The 24,031-nt window shown below is 46.8% G+C and overlaps 1 pseudogene; it reads right to left on the bottom strand.

Annotated features, from left to right (window-relative positions):
• Positions 1-296: 296 nt before the first annotated feature.
• Positions 297-13,059, bottom strand: LOC136456124 (cytochrome P450 87A3-like; annotated as a pseudogene).
• Between the last annotated feature and the right edge of the window lie 10,972 nt (positions 13,060-24,031).

The following is a 24,031-nucleotide window of genomic DNA, read 5'->3' as shown; positions in this document are numbered from 1 at the left end:
GCAGATCCCCCGAAGATCATGATGTATTCCTCAGGGTCAGGGAAGCTGACCCCGTCCTTGCCCGCTGCACCTCCTTTCTTAGTTGCCGCCTCTTTGCCATTTCCTTCTTTTGGCCCACCGGCCTGTCGTAGGAAACATTTGAGGAGCTCACAGTCCTTGTAGAGGTGCTTGATGGGGTAAGCATGGTAGGTGCAGGGGCTATCCATGAGCTTATTGAAGTGGTCAGGCAGGCCCTGCTGGGGCTGCTTGCCCGCACGATCAGCCTCGGCGACCAACACGGAGTTGGCCTGTCGGCATCAATCCTTCTTGTTCTTCTTGCCCCTCTGCATGGAGGGGCCCTCGTTTTGGTCCTCACGCTTGGCCTTGCCCTTGTCCCAGCCTCCATTGAAGACTACTCCGATCGCCTTCTCACTAGAAGCATGGTTTGTGGTGACATCGAGCAGCTCACGGGTGGTACGGGGCTTCAGGCAGCCAAGCTTGTGGATCAGGGACTTGTAGGTTGTCCTAGAGAGGAATACGCTAATGATGTCCGTGTCGACGACATCAGGGAGGGAGTTGCACCGTTTCAAGAACCTATGGATGCAATCCCATAGGGACTCATTGGGCTCCTGCTGGTAGCTCTTGAGGTCCCAGGAGTTCCTAGGGTGGACATACGTCCCCTAGAAGTTCCCGACAAAGACCCTCTTAAGGTTCGCCTAGTCGCAGATGCTGTCGTGCGGGAGGAATTTGAGCCATGCTCAAACATGTTCCCCCACGCAGATGGGGAGGTACTAAATGATGAAGTGATCATCATCCACTCCTCCGGCTCGGTAGGGAGCCAGAAGTCCTCGAGCCATTTACCAGGATTCGTCTCCCCGGTATATTTGGCGATGTTGGTCGGTGGTCGGAAGTGCTATGGGAACGGCGCTCTCTGGATGCACCAGCCAAAGGCCCATGGTCCTAGGCCATCTGGGTTGGGACTCCGGTTGTTGGGTCGGTGGCCACGCCTAGGGTGCGTTTCACTGGTCCCCTCGATGGTCCGGCCGGAGCTTGTGTCCTCTACTCTCACCGCTGCCCGATGGTCATCATCATCATGCCGGGCCTGACGCCGGTTGCTGATGATGCTGCGAGCGTCTTGGTTTAGCCCGAGGCATTCACGCACAGGCGGTCGGTGTGGAGCGGGTGCCGGGTCAGGCTATGGCGCAGCTGCGCCCTCCTATTCCACGCCCGATGGCCATAGTGGCGAGCAGATGGAGCAATTCGTCTGGTGCATCCCACTCCCCTAGTGGGGAGAGAGGCCATGAGTCGGTGGCACAACATGGAGCTTTTCGCCTATTGAACAACGGCGGTTTCCACCAGTGCTTGGAGGTTCCAGTGGATCGCCCGTTCCTAGGGGTTGTCTGGCTCAAGAAGGCCATGCAGAAGCATCACAGCCGCGATGATGTTTTGGCTAGCCTGAGCAAACTGTGGGGGATCATTCCCCCCATCCATGATGTTGCGCTGGACCTAGCGGGACCTGCCCCGAGCACCGCTCGTCAGGTTATGCGCATGGGGCGCATCGTGATGCGCCGAGCGCGTTGGCCTAGGTGGCGGCTAGTTCTGTCGCCTTTGTCATAGCTCCTCGCCATGCGCCTGGGAGGAGTGTGTGTCTGTAGAGACCCTGCCACTGTCGGCGGCTATCCTAGAGCGTCCGCCATAGCGCACTCCTAGGACAGACGGTGGCTAGGCACCACGTCGTCGATGCTGGAGCCGTCGCTCTCAGCCTCATCATCCAAGAGGTTGTAGAAAGAGGAGGGAGCATAGCTCGCCATCCCCATGAATTTAGATGTGAGGGAGGCGATGTCAGCATCTTTTGGAGCCCCTGAGCATCCGCGTCCATGGGGGACGCAAGGCCGTAGGGGAACCGGTTGAATGGCGGTTACGGTAGGGTTAGTGGGGTCCCTTTGGAAAATCGGGGAAATATAGTAAATAGCGAGTAAATAACAAAGCGTACGTTACACATAGCGGGGTTTGAGCAGAGTATATGCTCAGAATGAAGCGTAGGCGCCTCGTCGTTGAAGTCGTTGGGAGTCCCGGAGCCGACGGAGGGCGCCCCTCCAATGGGCGCTGGGATGGTTGCCTCCTTGCGGAGGTGTAGCACGCCGAGCCGATCGGCGATGAAGTCTAGGCTTCCAAAGAGGAAGGCCTAGGATGGCTTGAAGACGGGTGGAACCCACATCCCAACAGGTGGGAGCACGAGAAAATCCAACGAGCCGAGGCGAGTCATATCGCTTAAGTCCGCCACGGCGAAGATGGCAGAAAAGTGGGCCATCCGATGACCAAAAGCGTGAACGTACGATGTCTTCCCCATGGACGGCGCCAATTGTCAGTGCAGAAAGTGACCAACACGTAAATATTTGTTGTTTTGTCATACGTTGTGATCGGATGTGGCCTAGGAACGTGCCCTATGTCTAGTTCGAGTTGGTTGGTGACTTTATTCCTGAGCCCAGGTGATCGATGTTTGCTGTGGGGTTACAAACGGAAGGGAGAAAGATGGAGGGTGCAAGAGGTCCGGTCGGACTCTGGTCTGAAGGGCCAAGAGTGATGGGAGCTCCGCTGTGCGCTAAGTGTTCGAACGTTTGTTGTTCATTGGGATCCTAGGTCGTTCGGATCATGTGTGTGTTGTTCGAGTTGTTGTCAACTGATCCCCTTCATTGGCAGAGAGCGCATCTCCTTTTATAGATGAAGGGGATGGCCTTACAAGTGAGAGAGGAATAGTGTACGTATCCTAAGTCTTGTTGCCCACGCCGTCGGGTACAAGATGATTGTAGGCGCCCATAACACTGTTAATGTCAGATGCATGTGGGAGATTGCGTCTTCTTCTTCTGGTATGGCAGATATCGGTGCCAGTCATACTGTTGATGCCCAGAGACATGTATGGGGTTTTACCGTGTTCGCCTGGTATGGGAGTTTTGAGGGCGCCAAAACACTGTAGGGCAAATGTCAGTGCCCACAACACTGCTTGGGTTCTGACATGCCAGGAAGGTTGCAGGGCACCCTTCTGACATGTCATGTCGGTAGTATCCTGCAGGTGTTCAGTGTACGGTCCTTGGTATTGCAGTTGACTTTGTGCGTCATGCCTTACTTGCTCTGCCCATTCCTTGGGTCCTTACCGAGCGGACATTCCCAGTCGGTTGGTCCCATTCTGCTCTAACTGCGCCAGTCGTAGAAGACATGTAAGTAGAGGTTCGGTGTATCCTCGGTCAGAGAAGCGGGTCAGAGTCGGAAGTGAGTGACGTTCCTTGGCCAGGCCTTCCGGTCGAAGAGGCAGGCCGGAGTCAAAAGCGAGTGTTGTTCCTCCTTGGCCAGGCCTTTTGGTCGGAGAGGCGGGCCAGAGTCGGAAGCGAGGTCTTCCGGTTGGAGAGGCGGGCCAGAGTTGGAAGCGGGCGCCGTTCCTTTTTGGCCAGGCCTTCCGGTCGGAGATTGGATCGCCCTTCTGGCCTGTCGTTAGGTTTTTGGGCCGGCCCAGGAGTTACGCGTCGTTCGCAACGTCGTCTGCTGGGCCGAGCTTTTGTTGGGAAGCAGGTCCATAAGGGACCTCGGGTTTATGAACCCGACAATTACTCTTATTCATATTTATTTAGTCATGACTACTACTAAAAACACAATTAATAATATCATGCATGCGCCTGATTTCTTGATAGGGTTTCTGGAACCACGTTTCAAATTTTTGGAATACGCTAGATGTGAAAGCCATCTGGAAATTTCAACCCTGGAAAAATACCATTGTCCCACCAATGGCAATGTTCCACCTATTCATGAGAACACAAGATTGATTTTGTCATATAGTTGATATATAATTACTTCTGTATATTGAAAATTTTATAATGCTCTCTCTCCCTCCATAAAAGGGAGAGCTTTTTAGCTATAGCTGGTGACCAAGTAACGGAGGAACATAGCCATTTGCAGCTTGGAAAAATCGGCACCAGCACATAGCCGCAAACCACCCCCAAAGGCCATAAAAGTCCTTAGATCCACCAACTGGTTATATATATATATATATATATATATATATATATATATATATATATATATATATATATATATATATATATATATATATATATATATAGAACTACTATCCTGTAGCTGGCTACAGAATAACTTATTCTGTAGCCACTTTGAGTTACGATAATTACTATGTTAATTTACGAGATTATAGTAACTCCTTACTAAGTGGTTTAATATAACGTTATGGTAAATATTCTCGTGTGTTATAGTAACCCAATTATCGTAAATATGTATTGACATTACGGTAAATTAGTATATAAAATTATGGTAAATGGAGGTGGCTACAGAATAACTTATTCTGTAGCCGGCTACTGAATAGTCTCTCCCTATATATATATATATATATATATATATATATATATATATATATATATATATATATATATATATATATATATATATAAGTATATTCTGTAGCCAGATATAAAAATAAGTTATTTTGTAGCTATCTCCATTTACGATAATTTTATATACTAGTTTACGATAATGTCAATACATATTTATGATAGTTGGGTTACTATAACACATAGATATATTTACCATAACATTATAGTAAACCACTTAGTAAGGAGTTGCTATAATCTCGTAAATTAACATAGTAATTATCGTAACTCAAAGTGGCTACAGAATAAGTTATTTTGTAGCCAGCTATATATATTCCCAGAGAACTGGACACAACCGAGTCGTGGAAACAAATTAACTAAAAGGGATATCTACTTACGGTTAGTTCTTGCAAAGCTTTTGGGTTGTCCGTCAAATACTTGAGTATCACGGTTAATACCATCGACGTCGACTCATGGCTTGCCAAGAGCAACGCGAACAAGTCTAACGCGGTGTTCTCATTCATTATCGGGTCTGGCTTGTTCAATTCACCGATCACAAGATCGAAGAAATCTACGTTCACGTGCTCCACTCCATTCCTACGCTCCTCGAGCTGCTGCTTCAGTATCTTTATAACGTTCTTACGTCCCTGCAGGGATCATAACGTCCTTTAGGTGCGATGTGGGTATAATTACTAATTAGTGCATATACTCATTCAGTCCCCAAATAGTTAACACTTTAGCTATGAATCTAGACAAATGATTATCCGTATCCATAGCTAAAGTGTCAATTATATTATATCTTGGAACCGAGGGAGCAGATAGATTAGGTGGTTTATTTAATTAGTGGTTACTTTTGGAGTACATATTTTTCATATTAGCAAATGATAGGTAATTTCGCAGCAAAACACAACAGTACATGTCCAATGATTGTTACCGTCAATGATGATTAGAGTCTGACACATGTGTTGCTTGAGGATTAGTCTGGTACTTAGAAAAAGAGTCCTACTAAATTAGTAGAGTAATAGTAAGACGCAATGCGTGTAGTGTGTACCTGCATGCATCTGTAGAAGGTTGTGTGCCAAAAATCACTACCGGAATTCTCAAATTTGCCGAGTGTTTTTATGTTTGTCGAGTGTATTTTCTCGGACACTCGGCAAATAAGTTCTTTGCCGAGTGCTGCGCTAAAAACACACGGTAAAAAAAACACTCGCAAAAGAGAAGGTTTGACGAGTGTCAAAAAAAACACTCGGCAAACCAGGAGGTTCGCCGAGTGTCAAAAAAAACACTCGGCAAAGAGAGGGTTTGCCGAGTGTTTTCTTTTTTGCACTCGGCAAAGAAATAAAATATTTTTTCTGGGAAAGAAAGAGAAGAAAAAAAATGAAAAAAAAAACTTTGCCGAGTGCCCAGATCTGGGCACTCGGCAAAGTGCCCAGATCTAGAACACTCGGCAAAGAAGTAAAAATCTTTTTTCTGGGAAAGAAGGAGAAGAAAAAAAACTTTGCTGAGTGTCCAGATCTAGGACACTCGGCAAAGAAGTAAAATCTTTTTTCTAGGAAAGAAGAAGAAAAAAAATAAAAAAAAATGCTGAGTGCCCAGATCTAGGACACTCGGCAAAGAAGTAAAATATTTTTTTCCCGGCCGCACCGCCCTGCCTCCCTCCTCCTTTCCCGCACCTCCCTCCTCCTTTCCCTTTCCCACACCTGCACCGCCCCGCCCCACAAGCTCCTCCCCACCGAGTTGCCTCCCGCCGCCACGCCACCACTCCCGAGCCCGTCCTACCCCCTCCTCCCCCAAGCTCCTCCCCCATCGGCGCCCGTGTCGCTCCTCCCTCGAGCTGCTCCACGGGCGGAGGTGATCCCCGGCCACCAGAGCGCCCTTCTCCCCCGACGTGATCCATCGGCGCTCGCTCCTCCCCCGAGCTGCTCCAACGGCGGCCGGCGCGCCCTCCTCCCCTGAGCTGCTCCACCAGCGGCGGCGCAACCTCGGCGGCCGGCGCGCCCTCCTCCCCCATCTCCTTCTCCGATGACCATGGTGGCCGGATCCACGACTGTGGTGGCCGGATCTGCCACTGGTGGGTGGATCCGTGACCGTGGTGGCCGGATCCGCACCCATGGTGGCCGGATTCGCCGGTGGTGGGGCCTGAGAGGAGCAGGCGGGCTCGACGGCCCCTCTCCATCTCTGCTCTCCATGCGGGCATGGCCTCGATGGCGGCGGATCCAGTGGCGTAGGTGCGGATGAGGCCTCGGCGGCGGTGGATCCAACGGGCGCCCCTCCTCTCCCCCTTCATCTTCCCCGACGGCTTTGGTGGTGGTGGTGGCGGCCAGCGGCTGTGGTGGTGGTGGTGGCGGCGGCGGCGGCGGTGGCGGCATGGTGGTGGTGCCGGCGACTTGTTTTTGTTTTCCCTGAAAAATGTTTGTCGAGTGTTTTTTTGACTCGGCATAGTCTTTGCCGAGTGCCTGACAATTGACACTCGGCAAAACAGTATTTGCCTATAAACGGTTTGCCGGTTTGTCGAGTGTTTTTGGGGCTTTGACACTCGACAAAACTCCTGTATCCGGTAGTGAATGCAAACCAGAAATGAGAATGGCCCCAAAGTCCAGTCGTGGAAGCATTTCCACAGCTTTCCTCCCGATGCTGCATCATCATGGCTAGGGATGAAAACGGTACAGATATTTTCCGACCGTATTCGAAACCAAATCTGTTTAGAGGGGTTGAGATCTGTCCATATCCGAGTCCGGATATCCAACATCCGATACCGTATCCATATCCGAATACTTAAATCGCATATTTATGATGTCGATATCCAATCGTACGACATAGTTGACACTATCCGTATTCGAATCCGAATCCGAACAGCAATATGAAAACAAATGTAATATCGGTAATATCCGTCCGTATCCGATCCGTTTTGATCCCTAATCATGGCTGATCAGCTTCTTTGCAGTGACGCCAAATATCATCTGCAGACGCAGCAGAGACTCATACATACATACATACATACATACATACATACATACATACATACATACACATATATATATATTAGCCAGCTACAAAATAAGTTATTCTGTAGCTACCTCTATTTACGATAATTTTATATACTAATTTACGATAATGTCAATACATATTTACGATAGTTGGGTTACTATAACACAGGGGATATTTACCATAACGTTATAGTAAACCACTTAGTAAGGACCTACTATAATATTGTAAATTAACATAGTAATTATTGTAACTCAAAGTGGCTACAGAAAAAGTTATTTTGTAGCCAGCTACAGGGTGTATATATATATATATATATATATATATATATATATATATATATATATATATATATATATATATATATATATATATAGAACTACTATTCTGTAGCTGGCTACAGAATAACTTATTCTGTAGCCACTTTGAGTTATGATAATTACTATATTAATTTACGAGATTATAGTAACTCCTTACTAAGTGGTTTAATATAACGTTATGGTAAATATCCCTATATGTTATAGTAACCCAACTATCGTAAATATGTATTGACATTATGGTAAATTAGTATATAAAATTATAGTAAATGGAGGTGGCTACAGAATAACTTATTTTGTAGCCGGCTACTGAATAGCCTCTCCCTATATATATATATATATATATATATATATATATATATATATATATATATATATATATATATATATATATATATATATATATATATATATATATAGCGAAGCAGAATTGAAGCTAGTAATAACGAACGAACTAACCCTGGAGGTGGCCGTCCTGACCTCGACGCCCGGGCGGCCGAGCCATGAGCGTAGCTCGTCGCGCACGCTTCGCTGCACGTCACGCAGGAGCACAGAGCGGGTGGTCTGGAGGCCAAAGAGGCGCAAGCACAAGGGTCCTCATGTGGCGGTGGAGCACGCCAATAGTCTTTGAGATGAGGTCGGCGCCGAAGACGCGCATGAAGGAGCGCGGGTACCAAATCTGAAACGCGCGATCCTCCTGCTTCAGTACATAGGCATTCAGCTCCGCGTCCAGCGACACGATGAGGTCCTCCCCGACTAGGTTCGTCCGGAAGATGGGGCCATACCTGCAATTCCAAGTCCAAGCATGCATGAGCGTCTGCGTCTGTAAGTTATGTGGTTCTGAACTTGTGACCCCTTTGTACCAAAATAAAGGATGTATTGCGTTACAAATTAAAGCAATCTCTCCCAAAATATATAACAACGACTTGCCGGGCATCGTTTAGCTAAGTCGTAGACAGGTGTTAAGTGTGCCCATGTAATAATTGATTAAGGAGCATATATACTCCCTCCATCCTAAAATACAGGCCATCAAAGGTTCAAATGTCGTCTCTAATTATGGAGTATTCTGGATTGCTCAACCACATCCATGTACCTTTTAAACCCCATCGACAATGTTGCATATCTTTTAAACAACACCTTGCCCAGAATGACTCATGTAACTGGTAGTTGAAATCAATAATATTCCAACATGCCTTTTAAACTATACGTTACTAAGAAATTAATCCAGTTGACAACAGAACTAACTGACTAGTTATGGTCAAGTTAGTTTTTTCCCAGGCTCTTTATTTAGTCTTAAAATTATCTGGATACCTCGTCTTTCAGGACAGAGAGAAAAAAATATTTCTCTTATTCTTGAATCTGTCCTAAAGTCCCAATAGTCCTTATAATTGGGACGGTAAGACTATAAACATTAAATTATATTTATTAGATTCATCATAAAATAGTTACAGCTTAGAGATTTATGTAACCATAGTGTTATTTGTTCTAATACATCTTGGAAATCAAACTCCATACTGCTCTAATATCAATCATAGGGATACATGAGTCTTAGAGATTTACCAATGCTCACATCGTGCGTTCCAAATTACTTTGGAATCGGACTCCGTACCATGTATGAATATGTTGCTCTAACTCGGCACGGGACAGAGCGGCGGACCATGGCTCCGTATTTCAACTTGTTTTGGAATGGGACGCTGTCCCGTGTTTTGATTTGCTTTTAACTCGTGCAGGCACATGAAAGAATTGAGTCCGTCGTATCCCATCAGACGGTTGTGAGCGACAAAGGACGAATGAACCTTCTCCTCTTTAATATTAGAGATCTTCATAGTTCATCTATCTATTTACTAGTCAAAGAGTGTGTGTAAAAAGAAAGCTACTCCCTCCGTCCTAAATTATAAGTCATTCCAAGAATCTTGAAGAGTGAAAGTTTTTCAAGTTTAATCAAATTTATATAATAAGATAATAACATTTATGATACCCTAAGTACCGTTAGATTCTTCATTAGTTATATTTTCATAGTATACCTATTTAATATGATGTCATAAATTTTTGTGTTTCTCTCTATAATTTTGATCAAACTTGAGATGCTTAGAATGACATAATTTGGAACGGAGCTGAGGGAGTATTGTTTTTTTTTCTACCTCTCCAACCGTTTCTTGAAGAAGGCTGGCAATAGCCCAAGAGTTGAGGACGCTGCCAGGTAGTGGAGCGTCTCCCCGAGGAACGGCAGGCCCCTCGACCCCGGCGGCAGCCTCGCTTCTCCGCTCGTTCGGCCGCCGTTCCTCCATCTCAACACCTAAGTACTGTACATTATTACGTCACTGCAACCAATCAGGATCGAGCACTAATCATGATCATAAGCATTATTCACGTGCTGTGCAAGAGTCAGGGGGTGGACCATCAGAAACCCTGTTTTCAGACCCCGGCCCGAAGGTCACACTGCAAATCTGCAGCCGAGAGGACAAACGGAGAATAGAATGGCCAACCCAATTATAGCAGCTTGATCAGGTGAGAGATCATAGGAGCACAAAGTCAGCAGTGGTACTGGTTCGTTTCCTTCTCCAGGCAGCCAGCCACGTATGTACGTACCCCTCTCCAAAAGTCGATCTCTTTCTCTCTGTGGTCTCTGCTCTAAGTTAACAATCAGTCAATCCTATCCGATTGATTGCTTCCACAAAAATTCTCAATCACCGTGGAAAATAATTTTTTCTTGCTCCAACAATAATAATTTCCGTCCAACCAATCTCAAGCTTTGAGGGCTTTGGTAATTTCGGTCTTCAACTGTGCCACCTCTCTTATATGCACTGGATCATCTACTGGTTCATTCTTCTTTTCACTGTATCATTCGGTGCGCAGTGTCTTCCTAGCCAACTTATTGGATTCGACCATTATGATCCAGCACTTCCTGGCCAACTTACTAGATTCCACCATGATCCTGCATGCCTGATCAAGTTATTCAGTGAATGCTCTGACCGAGAATCTTAAAGGAATCTTCGTTGTTTCTTCAATTCTCCATCTTAACTCGGATCTCGCATCCCTAAAACCTATTATAACATGTCTAGCACATCTTTCACTACTACAAAATGATTTTAGGAGACAAGATATTTTATTAACAGAGGCGGTCTAAAATTGTTAGCGTCTCCCAAAATAGCTACTAAATTTCGGAGGTGGTAGCTCTATTTACGAAGATGGTTTAAAGACGTCCATAACTGTAAATTAATTTATAGAGGCCCACCTCAAGAAATAGGTTCGAAGCCTACCATGCCCAATATGATAGTCGCATATATAAGAACCACTTAGGTTTATGAAAACGTCTCCTCCCTCCCCCATGCCTCTCTTCCTCAACCGCTGCATACCTCTCTTCCTCAGCCGTGCTACCCCACGCCTCCCTCTCTCATCATCGCCTCCCACCGTCGCGTCCCCTCCGCGCCTCACCGTGTGGCGGATCTGGTGAATGGCTCGAGTGGTGGTGACCGGCGGATCTCTACGCGTGTAGCCCAGAGCACGTGTGGTGGTGGTCCAAGGTGAGAAGGGTGGCTCCCGGCGGTGCGCTGGGGCGGCAGCAGCGGTGGTCTGTCCCGCTAGAGGCAATGAATCTAGTGGTGGCACGGCCGAATCTGGTGGAGGATTGGCGACGTGGTTGATGGCTCATTGGAGCGTTGGTGGTTGGGCCATCGACCGGTGGGCTCGACAACGCTGCAGGCATATCCATGGCGGCTGTGTGCAGATCGATGGTGCAACAAGCAGATCAACGACGCGCGGCCTAGATCGAGGCCCGAGCTCGATCGGCAGGCCTAGTTGCGGGCTTAGTACTGGGCTTTTGTTTTTTTATGTTTTTGAACTATTTTCGGCAGCGGGCATTTCGCCACCTCTGAAATAACCGATTTACATTGACAGTAACCTAGAGACAGACTCCCTGCCCATCTCTAGAAATCTGTTTCAACCATATTTGGAAATCTTGTATGTGGTAGTGTTTCACACACATGTTAGCCTGAGACTTGTATTGTCATCGTAATCACCAAAACTAAAAGATGATTATAGGCACATGATCCTTCAATTTTTATCCTAAACACTAAATGGTAAACAATCGGTCACTTGCTGTTTAGCCATTATTCTGGCAAAGCAACCATTTAAACAGGAAAAATAGCCGTTCAAACGGATAAAGACTGATTAAACAAAAGCGGCGTACCACTATGTAGCATTTAAATGATGTGTAAATGGGTTAAACGATCGTTTAGGCAAACATGTCCTTACACTCATTCCTATATTTGTAAACGATACCAATAAGAATTTGTTGCTACCTAATATTGTTATTTTCAATCTGCTTAACAACAAAGGTATGTTGATGTGCACTTTGGAAATTATGCATGGTTTCTACAACTTATAAGGTATGGATACACCAAATTCAAGAACCATCTTAGAGTGAAAACAGATCAAAGCCCAACATTCTGTTTACCTGCAGCCCAATTGTACTATATTGTGAAGGCTTAACTCTTTCATCGGAGTGTGATTGAGGCCCATGAGTACTTGATGGAAAACATATTTGATAACCTTTCAAATGTATCTGGTCCTATCGGATGATTTAGCTCCGGTAATGCCAAGCAGCATGATCGCATAGACGGAATCAAATGGTAACACATGAGACACAAGGATTTATACTAGTTCGGGGCGCGGTGACGCACTGAACCCTACTCCAGTCGTGCTACTGCTCTTCTTGTTTTTGTATGCTCAGTTACAGGGGTTGTTGCTCCTAGCTACAAGTAGAATGGAATGAGGCAATGGTGTCATTGTGAACGTGCTGATCGTGGGATCCTTACCCCCTTTATATAGGCAGAGGGGTATGGTTACAATGGGGGAGGATCGTCGCTACAGATTGGATTCCTAGTTTATTACAACAGATCAATTATATCTTATCATAGCTACGAGGGCGGTTGTGCCTAATCCTCATGATCTCCAAGTTGGTGGTTGCGCCTAATCCTCGTAGGCTTTATCCTTGGACGTCCTCCACTCGATGGGCCAGATACAAGGTTGGTGAGGGTACCCCGGGCCTATATATTCGACAGTAGCCCCCGTAGGGTTTAATGACAAGCTTGTGAAGCTGCTTAATCCTTCGGGTACCGTTCGTCCCTGTAACCTTCAGGTGCTGAGATGTTTGAATACAATCAGGGGATCCTGAGTATCGGGACGACTATGAGCGTTGTGCTCGCTAGTAGTGATGCCCTCTTGAGTTTCGAGAGACGTTTAGGTGGAAGTCTTCTGCCCATTTGAACGCACTGTTTGCACATCACTGAATCCTATAAAAATTAAGCATCGTGGTGCCTGGGAACCTGAGCTGCTCCACTTCCCTTGCTTTTAGTTTGTGGGAACCTCTTTGTGATTGAACTGTCTTCAATGCCAACCACCATCTCCCCCACTACCATCCTCAGGGCGCTTATTTAAGCCGAGGGGAGGGAGGCTAGTGAGTCTCAGCCCTCCGTTCTCCCTCAAATCCCTTAGCCTCAGACTGAGTGAAAGAGTGGCAACTCCTCTTGTGCGCCATGGTTCACGATGCATCTCGGCGGTCGTGCCATTGCTAGGAGAAGGTTTCAAGATCGGGTTCAACAGTGGCCTGGCGCCGGCCGTTCTCCTTGGGTGTTAGAGGAAGTTCCGTGAAGATGGGGAGAAACAATACCATCGGTGGCCTGGGTCGCCGGTGACACAGCGGCTGGGCTCGTAGATGGTTGGCGCGCACGAGATTCCCAGGTCAGAATATCTGTAGGAAATCCTAGAAGGCGGAGGGTGACTTGCTATTGTAGGGAAACCCTTTGAGCCCACAGATCTCGACCTGAGAACTCTCATGTATCGATTCGGCGACTTGGAACCACCGACTCGTCGCTGTATGCTCCTCTCCGACATTGAAGAAGGTGGCGCAGGCAGGATTCCTCACGGGGCTCCTTCTTATGGATGTTAGAGGAAGCTCCGCAAGGTTGTACTCCCTGGGGCATCATCCTGGTGTCGTCCTTGCTCATGGTAAAGATCCAAAGGTGAGGTGAAGGTCGTCATGCGCCTTCGTCCGACTTCTTCGCTTCACGAAATGTCCATCGTTGAGTGTGAAGTTAGATCTGCGCTCATAAGACTTCTGCTATCAGAACTATGGTAACTTTTGATAGACTTTGGTTATTATACACCTAGTGAATGTATTATGTAACAGAGTTTAATAAAAAAAAGAATGACTTTTATTGATTTTGAACACTGCTACCTGTGTCCCGAGTTGATCAGGTATTTTGGCGATTTTCATTCAGTTAAACCATCCTTGCATTTTTTGGGCCCCCCTTCCCGATCCGATGGGTATAGTTAGTGTAACTCCAGGTTATGCAGGTGATTCATACTAAAAATTGATTCTGACCAAATGCGGTCATTCGAGGCTCCTGAAGCCAGTGATCGTGAATGCTCAAGGATCACTTGGACGAATAGCGGACACATGAGCCTCTGGGGCTTTAGCGTATGCTACTCTTCGAGTTAATACTGGGTAGAACAGGTGAGCATTTTCTATCACTAAAAGGAAGTGGCAGGACTAAGCCTGACCATCATGGGCACGTCATAAAACTCTTTTCCTAGATTCCAGGAGCTCATACTTTGGTTACAGCCCTTGGGCAACCAGTTTTCCGGTTTCCCACGAAGGGGCACACATCCGCTGAAATAAGGTACTTCAAGCCCATTCAAACATTCAGGAGATTTACATAGTACTCGAGGGATTTGCATCACACCATCGAGTACCAGAGGTTTTAGAATCGTCTGGCGACCCTCCCGAACATCCCTCTCACTCTAAGATGGCAGGGTTCGACATTAATGGTTCCGGGCTGGAACCATCGATTGCCGCTTTGGTGGGTTACGCCAGGTTTTGGAGGGGCCCTAATGTTGGGCCACCCGGTTTCACTAGCTAGTTTTGGGCCTTGGGCCTAGGGTCCGTAAGGGTTATGACTAGTTTAGCCACCTTTATAAGTAGCCGAGGGTGGATACGGTCCGTCTCTTTGCCGCCAATGACAAAAGCAGTAGTGCTCACTCCTCTGCATACCTTGACCTAGCAGACGTTGTCATATCTAGATCCCGCTCCCGGCAGTCATAGTGATGGAGTCAAGGAAGACCCTGGCCAAGAAAACCAAAACCATTAGTTCAGTGGGTGAATGAAGATAGGAACTCGAAAAGTATAGCACCCGGTTTTAAGAACAAAACCAGATACGTGCCATATGTGAGCCTAGGAAGTCAAATCTCACATATAGCTACAAATAAGGGTAATATCAAAAGACAATGCTCAATATATAACGTACTTAGTATAAAGGATATAACCTTAGACAACAAATCTGGTACCCATCCAGGATTTTTCCAAATATTTAAAAGTAAAGCAAGCGTAAGTATATGTCATACTCAGCAAATATAACATGGGGTTCATGTGGCTCAAAAGGATGACACTGGTTTACTATGGTTAGCTTTTAGTGAGTCCCAATTTTAGCATTTGAGTGGCAACAAGTTTATTCATAAGCCCACATAAACACAAAATTCAGGTAAACATAAATAATGAATAGCATAAACAATTAACCATTAAAGATCATCTATTCGTAAGAGTTCTAAGGCCGCTCATGACCATGAGCACGTCTGATATACCAGTTTTACTACTCTGTACAGAGGTTGTACACTTTCACCATGATCTGTGATTTACCCCTTCGTCCAAGGTCATGAGCCTCTTAACCCACTACCAAGGAAGATCGACAGGGTTCACTATGAAGTCTTTCAAAGGTTCGTCGAACAAGTGTAGCCCACTAAGGATTCCCCATCAACTAGTAAGATCCCTCCCCCTAAGGTGTGACTAACAAAAAGACATATAAACCAAAGTGCACTCCCTTGGTAGGCCACAGAATCAAACCAATTGGAGCCCCCTCTTGCGCCTTTCTGTAAGCTACTACGGGCTAGAAAAGGTTCCTCATGCTTAACTAAAGCTAGAGCCATGTAGCACTCATGGTTGTACTGTAAGTCCCAGGTGACCACTTATAGATAAGTCCTTAGGGAGAGGAAATCTAGAGCACTATAATAATAGCCCAATGCTCTAGCCCTCATGAGTCATGTTGCTAAAAACATCTTTTAGTGTTTATTGCATTTACCATTAGTCAAGTTACAAGATCATGGTCTTTAATTGAGCGCTAGCATCATACTACCCAAATGCATAAAACCATAGGAATCAAGGTACAAGGTAACAAAGTACTAGGAAATCCTTAGTGGCAATCAAGGTAGACACATGCAGTACGAATTAAATAATTAAAGATGTATAGGTCAACAAGGATAATCCTATGCTATACTTGCCTTAAACTCTAATAATAAAGCACCATACAAGCATCCGAACTAGACATGCATAACATATAAATATGACTAAATTTGAACAGTACACCAATCAATAAAAATGTTTGAAAACTAATCTATGCATTGCTACAAACACACAGACGTGAAAAGCACGCTAATCGTAGCTACGGCGAAAAGAAACAACTATCATAAAGTTATTTTATAGAGCAAAAGGAAAACTATAGGCTTTGTTTATTTTAATCATATAAAAGCATGGACAATATATTTCAAAGAAATATCTAAATTTGATTAAGCCAAATTATATTTGATTTAGAAAACCAAGATAAAACTAATCTTATTTTATTTAGAAAAGTTCGAGGTGGAAAAACCTAAATTGTTTTTAATGGGAAACTAATTGCATATAGATTGATTAGATTAATATTTTATTTGAAAGTATGAAACATGCTAAACAATTCTACTTATACATAGATTACGTCGCTACGAACCTAATGCAACTTGAACAAGTCAAAACGGAGCTAGAACATAGAAGTTATGTTGAAAACAAGGTGGATGGCAAAACTGTAAATACTGCGAGCTGTTTTCGAACTAAAATAAATCAAATCTGGGTTTTAAATTCAGCGCAGGGACCGTGGGTGGAATTTACATGAAACTGGGGGTCTCTAGCAAATTGGTCGGCGAAGGGGTATGTTTTAATCTGGGCCGTTGATCTCAAAACAGACGTATGGGCTGGCTTGGGGTTCTCCCCTCTTGCCGGAATAGGGAAACCAATGGGGCGGCACCATGACGGCAGCGAGAAGCTTGCCGAAGTTGGATGAAAACAACATCGAGGCCTCGTATTAAAATGGTAAAAGCATGGGGAGATAGAGGATAGCATGGAGAACTCACCCCGGGACTTCTTGACGGTAGTTAAGGCACGGCGAGTGCGTGCGGCTCGTCGGGGGCGACAACTGGGTCTCCTGCGAAGTTCAGCGGTGACGAGATTGAAACAGAGACTGAGAGGGAGAAGAAGAAGAGCACCTATGGGTTTCCTATTGCAGAGCGGAGCTCGGCGGCCAGTTCTCGTCGTCAGCACGACAGCGGACAGTGACCGCGGCGGCGGCGGTGACTTCCTCTGCTCGGCGAGATCCAGAACGAGCAGCAGAGCTAGCTAGGGCTAGGAGCGGCACATAGAGGCAAAATGGGAATGCAGCAGGGCTCTCAGGCTTTATAGTGGCGGCTCCATGTCTGGATCATGACATATCCCGAAGAAATAGGGATCGGTCACAGAGATTTTCCAAAAGGGGGGAGAGAGAGAGAGTCTGGCTCGGACAGATGTAGGAGAAAGGGAGGGGTGAGGCTAACATAGGGGACCCACACATCAGTGGATGAAGAGCATGGGGCTGGTGCATCAGCCAGACTAGAGAGAGGGAATGGGCGCTCTTGCTGGCTTCCGCTGCTACGGCTTGGTCAACCCGGTGGGGTGGGCCACGTGAGGAGGGGGAGTGGTGCTAGGCCAAGCTGGACTAGGCTTTTCGGGAGAGAAAGGCCAAGAGGAAAGGAGGAATCGGGCCCGAGGGAAAGGAGAAGGCTGAGGCCTTGTTGGGCTATGGGATTGAGTGAGGGAGCTAGGCCTTCAGGCCAGAAGGGGGACCGAGGCAGGGTTTTGTTCTTTTTATTTTCTTTCCTTTTATTTCAAAGCACTTTTCAAAAACATTTGAATTCATTTTGAATTTTGGTCAAAACCACTCACCTCAATAAAGCAAATGCAAAGGCATGAATGCTCAGACATGTTTCTACACCTTATGATAAATTTTAATTTAAAGAAAAATGTTATTTTCCTATGTTTCCATGAGCACAAAAATACAGAATTAAATTATTTTAGCTATATTTCAAAAGAAGAAAATTTTAGGGTGTTACAAAAAGCAAGGGGGGATAGAGTCCCATCCCCAGTTCTTCATGGGAGGTGTCGATGGCGATGGAGGAGGATATCAGAAGCCTTGTGGTTGGGGGATTCCCGGCGTCGAAGGAGCTCTCAGGGTACTGATGTTCCCTGGGTCAGGACGTACTTGATTTCAGCGAGATCATAGTCTTTGTCGACCTCTTCCACCATGGATTTGGGGTCCTAATCCATTGGTTCATTCAAGATCTCCTTGTTACCATGACACGTAGATACATCACCTAACCCCGAATGGGATCATGCTTCTGGCGATGTTTATTTCCTACTATGAGGATTTCACGGGGATCGGACCCCACTGGGTGTTGTTTTGCCACTGCTTCAATGTTCTTCCTCAATTGGACTGGAAGGTCACTGGAAGCCTCTAGATCAAGGCAGCTGATAAGTCTCTATTTTTCCACATCAGTCTCGCCTCCAACATCTCGAATTGGGTGAACAAGTGGTTTTACATCTACGACTGCTCTACGCTAGCTTTCTCCCACAAGCTCCCCCCTCCTCTGCCCATAGCAGAGAAGGAAGATCTACCTAAGTCCAAGATGGAGGAGGCAGATGAACTCGAGAGTGACCTACAGGATTATCACCAAAAGAGAGGAGTTACTGGTCAGGATTGCCTAGCGGCCTTCTTTCGGAGGTGGATCCAACCCCTAAGGGAACACGCAACCCTAATGTGCGATTCTCCTGACACCTGTGAGTTCGTTGGGGGAACCCATCAAGCAGATGACCACGCTTTAGGTGCTCATCATAACCAACAAGGTGTTGGATCTGAAGTCACAACTTATAGGCAAAAACCATCTAGGTGGAACCCTTGTGTGCGAAATCAAGAGACGACTGAAGACTCGGTAAGAAGCCACTTGCTTGTTGTTAGTGGGCGAGCTATCTCGATCTCAGTGTAACCTATTTTGCTTTGTTCACTATGTTCACCTGAAGTATTGTTCAAGGGCCCCTTTGGACAAAGTCCAAGGAGGAAAGCTCGATCGTGCTTGAGGTATCCACCGATGATGGTGAGATGTCCTAGCTTCGGGAGGAGTTGAGCATTGTTATTCCCATGTCTCACCCGAGCCATCCCAACCATGGTGCGTCAGGTTCAGGCATGTAGATGAGGAGGTGCTAGGGCTACCGTGGAGGCAAGTAGGCACCAATGAGGGAGAAGGAGCCCCCAAGAGGAAGAAGAAAAGTCAACACTGAGCATAGGCATCCAGTGGTGCCAGGTATGTTGGGAAACCATGACCAGTTATATTCATTTTTGGCTTATGGCGAGTTGATCATAGTGCCAAGAGCTCTAGGGTCACCTAGGCCTGCCGATGATAAGCCATTAGTGGGGACAGCTTTGGGCAGTCGGTGACTTTGGTCCAAAGGCGGAGTATGTCCCCTTAGGAAAGGTTCAGGAATCTCGCGCAGGTGATTGAAGAAGCCTGCCATGCTGGATGTCCCCAGTGATGAGAACATGTGAGTTTTATTCCTGCACTTCCTCATTTTGTTGAACGATGGGCTCTTGACATCTGCTTCTGCTTTGGGCTAGCACCCGACTGAAGGTCTCATCAACCGAGGGGTTTCCCATGGCTGATTGTACTGAGTAGCGCTATCCAAGTAATAGCTTCAAAAGTTCACCCGAATGAGAGTGAGGATTTGAATAATGCAGAGAAGGGTTGGGTCGCTGATACCCTTAATGACTTCGTGGCTAACATCGAACATAGGCATGCCACCCATGGAGGATGTTATGGAAGATGTCTCTCCAGTGATTCCGTGGGGAGCCTATGTAGGATTACCCTGCTCAGGTTCCCAGTTTGGGTACTCGAGGGAAAGAGCATGTCATTGAGCCGGCATGCATGCTTGATCCATCGGGGTCATCCTTGGGTGTTCTTCTAGAGGACAATCTCGAGCGAAGACTGATGCGGGTTGACTCACCTCTGTAGGTGGACGATGTCCGCCTGGTCCCTTTCGGTTCTTGAGCAAACCGAACTAGGGGGAGGGCCGTTGCTGCAAGCTTTCAACACCGAGGATGAGAGCAGGTTTCATGATGTCGAGGAGCAGCGCCATCTCAACTCTAGCCACTGGGAGTTGGATGGGATGATGAAGCATGCAAATGATCTGCCTATTGTGCTACGAGCCTAGCTTGGCCGATGCCATGAAGACCAAGTGTATCTCGGTCGGAGACTCTCTTAGTGCCACCCTGGAGGTATGACTCATGTGGGGTGCTTTGGTGTCTAGCCCCCGAGCGTCTATCTAGTGGTCGCACCATGTGGACGCTGCTACTGAATCAAGCTCGGGGTCATGCAAGGGACTCGATGGGTCTATCCCCTGAGTCTGGGGTTGATTCATTCTGAATGAAGCTAAGACTTATGCTATCTTGTTTTTGTAGCATCTTCAAAAAAATTCTTTGGCAAAATCCATGTTCATCCGGGAGAGGTTCCCTCGACCTAGATGATTAGGCAAAAGTGTGGATAGCGGAGCTAGAGAGAGAGGTGGCAGACCTGAAGCGTCATCAAGATGAGACCCAAGGTAGGGCTCCTACCGAGACCTTTCCCCTTGTGGTTGCTGAGGAAGCCTAGGCAAAATAGCTAATACCTAATACCTGAACCCGTACCCGAACTGCCCGAACCTAAACTACCTGATTACAATTTCGGATACTGACTATAGATACCCGAAATTAGTTCGGATAATTTGGGTAACAAGTTGCGGTACCCGAATTACCCATACTACCCGATGTCCATATTCAGAGGAGAGCCCATCCCAAGCGCCATTACTAATCCATCAATCTTTAGGCCCAACAGCCTAGTACGGCACTGCCTTAGCCCTCCACTAGCATCCATGGCCCTAAAGACCCAATTTTTGAACTCCTGAGGACAAAACCACAGAAGGCCTTGATGCATGAGGCACATCTGGCTATGGCGCTACGTAGCACCTGCAGTCCAGCTCCCAAATCTAGGTCCTTTAGCTTCCACACTCCACTGTCCTCATAGCGCATGCACCCGGTGGCTAGCGGTAGCACCGGTGGTTCATCACCATGCCGACGCATCCACATCCAATCTCGGATGGCGACCAACTCAATGGCATCTCCCAGGTCTAATGACTGCTATATTTCTGTACAGTTTCTTGTTTTTGTGAATTTTGGGTAGATCGGGAATACCCGAATCCAAACCCAAATTTGTAGGTAGTGTTTTTTTGGGGCGAATATCGGGTAGCAGTTTTCATTACCTGAATTACCCGACCCGAAAAAATTGGGTAACCCAAACGCCCAGAGCTATTGCTGAGGTTTGTGAAACCTTTGCGCTTTTTTCAACTATTGCGAAAGCCATCGTTGGGTTGTCCAAAGAGAAGGCTCCTCTTCATGCCTTAGGCTTGCGTATTGGAGGGAGAGGCAGAAGCGAGCGCTTGCTCAGGAGGAGACGGAAAAGCTACGAAAGTAGGTTCAACAGTAACTCTTCTTTTCAGCAGTGAATCATGTTACGATTGTATGTGAATTTTTGACTAATGCACTTGTTGGCAGCATAATCGGCTATGGCGAGTGCCTTCATGATGAGCTCGCTGAGTGCAAGTCCGCGTACGCGAATCTAGAGGTTGTGGTTGCTGAGGTTGATCGCCTACATTCAAGGACTCTCTCGGCCATGGAGGCAAGGTATGCAGTCCCAAGTGTCGTCTCTCGAGGATGAGCTTCAGGGTGTAGTCACGGCTAGCCGTGTTGACTACCAAGCGGCCTATGCTCAGCTAGGAAGGTTCTGCCTCTTCATCAGAGGTTGCTTCCCAGCTAAGGGGAATCCCAAGGCATCTGGAGGAGATTGCCCTAGTATAGTTTATCCACCAGGGCGCACATGGCGCTAGTGACCGTTGGGACAATCTACACCAACCTAAACATCAGTACCATCAGAGGGAGGCCTATCGACATAGACCCCTTGCTATGCAGCAGCTTCAGCAATAGGCCATAGAGCCTTCCGAGGCCATAATCTGCGAGGTGGATCTTTCTATGATAGTAAAGGGCAGTGTGCCTGATTTATCAGAGGATTCGGGCAACACTTGAGGTCGCTTTGTAATTTGCAGCACCCGACTTTGTACACTCTGTCTTTCATTGTCTTTAGTGTTTGATGTTGGTTAAGCTTTAGACTAACTACCTAGGGGATTGTTCGCCCAAAATGAAACATTTTGATTGAGTCCACGCAAGGTCTCGTTAAGTCACTTATACCATACCAAGATCTATGAGACATTGATTGAGCGAGAGAAAACATTGGTGGGTGGCACGTAGTGGTTATCGTTGTAGCCCCTCGAGCATGTTGATAAGTTAGTATAACATGTGAACATGCTGAACAGGAACATACATGACAGCTACAAGGGTTAGCCCTTGAATGACCCAGAGAGGTTCTTCGTAAGGCACACGGAAGATCACAGTTTATTCAAGTAACAAATAAATGTTCTTGCAAGATGTAAACGATAACTAGAATTAAAAAAATAAAAAAAATCGACGTAATTGCGAGTCATCGATTGCTCCTCGGGATCTAATGATGAGATTTCTAGGAGTAGGAGCCAGCACCAGAGTCGAGTATGATGGGTCGGGGATGATGAGGGGTGGCTGCTTTGGCATCATCAACAGGAGCTTCTTCCCTTGCACCGAGCAAGGGTAGGCGGGAGCCCCCGAGTGTCCCTTGCTTCTCGTTCCCAAATCTAGGTTGTTGGCCTCTACATACTCGATGGCATTCCTTTCACACTGGTAGGCATTCTAGAAGTTTCCCAACACTATGATGACACTATGTGGTCCACGCATCTTCAGCTTGAGGTAGGCATAGTTCAGGACATCCATGAATTTGGCGTAGCATGGCCTCCTGAATATGGCGCTGTAGGGTCCTAGGAAATCAACAACTTCAAAGGAGAGTGTCTCCTTCTGGTAGTGTACCACATCATCGAACGACATAGAGAGATCTATCAGTACCCAGGGGCATAACACGCCGCCTAGGGACGATATCAGTGGAAAGGGGATTGCAATGCATGCAGCTTCCTTATATCCACAGTTGAGCTTGTCAAAGGCATCCTTGTAAAGGATGTCAATTCCACTACCCCCATCCAAGAGGAATCTTTGTCATCCTCATGGTCTCGATAACTACACTGATCACCAGAGGGAATCGTCCCACCTCAACCACTAGATTGGGATGATTGGTGCGATCAAAGGTAATTGGCCATTCGGACCATCCAAGATATTGCAGGGCGGCTAGTGCGGTCACGTAGATCTGCCTGTGGGTCAGCTTCTGCAGCCTTCGATCCTAGTAAGCTTGGGGCCACCGAATATGAGCATGGAGAATCTGGCTGCTGCGTCGGTGCCCTCGTTGTCATCATGATCTCCCCAGTACTCGTCCTCATCTATCTACTTTTGGACACATTGCTGATAAGCAACACAATCTTTGGCAAGGTGGGTTATGGGGAAGTCATGGTTCTGACAGGGGCTATTCATGATACGCTCGAACATGTCCCGGTAGGCCCGCTTCTTGCGAGCATTCGGGACTATCCTCTGGATCATGTACTCAAGCTTGATCGGTGACTTAGCATGTCTCCTAGGGCTGCTGAGCGGTTTACCAGATTGCGAGTGTCGTGTTCTTGCTGCCACGCATTGATGACCAAGCAGGCATCTCATCCACCTCCCAGCAGACCATAGATTGGGTTCGATGGATGGTAGGCGCTTGACCTTCCTGTCGGCCGGCCCTTAGTTATCACGTGGCGTGGGGGTGCGGCGCATCTCAGGAGTCTCCCAATCTGGTTGTGGCTTCTGAGCTATCGGGAGCACCTTCTATTCGGCTTTGGTAACCGATTGGAGCAACTTGACGATCCCATAGGGCCAGTTAGCCAAGTTTTGGTCACCTGTCGGGTGAGTGCTTATAGGTCGGATCTGCTGAGTGTTAGGGGATCGATCGAGCTGTTAGCGGAGATGATTGTTCTCAGTCTCAAGGTCATCATTTTGGCGAAGCAGGCATAGGCAAGCTTCGTCGCTCATCTTGTCGGTAGTGTCAGGGACGGCCACGTCTCTCGATGAAGATGCAGGACAGTCGAGCATGAGCTTCTCGAGTTCCTCTCGAGGTGGCTCGGGGTCTTACACATTCATGTAGCACTCAGGTTTCTCTGAGGGCTTGGTTTTC

Source organism: Miscanthus floridulus, chromosome 1 (genome assembly GCF_019320115.1).
Source record: "Miscanthus floridulus cultivar M001 chromosome 1, ASM1932011v1, whole genome shotgun sequence".
In the NCBI taxonomy this organism is placed as follows: Eukaryota; Viridiplantae; Streptophyta; class Magnoliopsida; order Poales; family Poaceae; genus Miscanthus; species Miscanthus floridulus.
The sequence above is the reverse complement of the archived record's forward strand: the minus strand, read 5'-3'. Positions and strand labels throughout refer to the sequence as shown.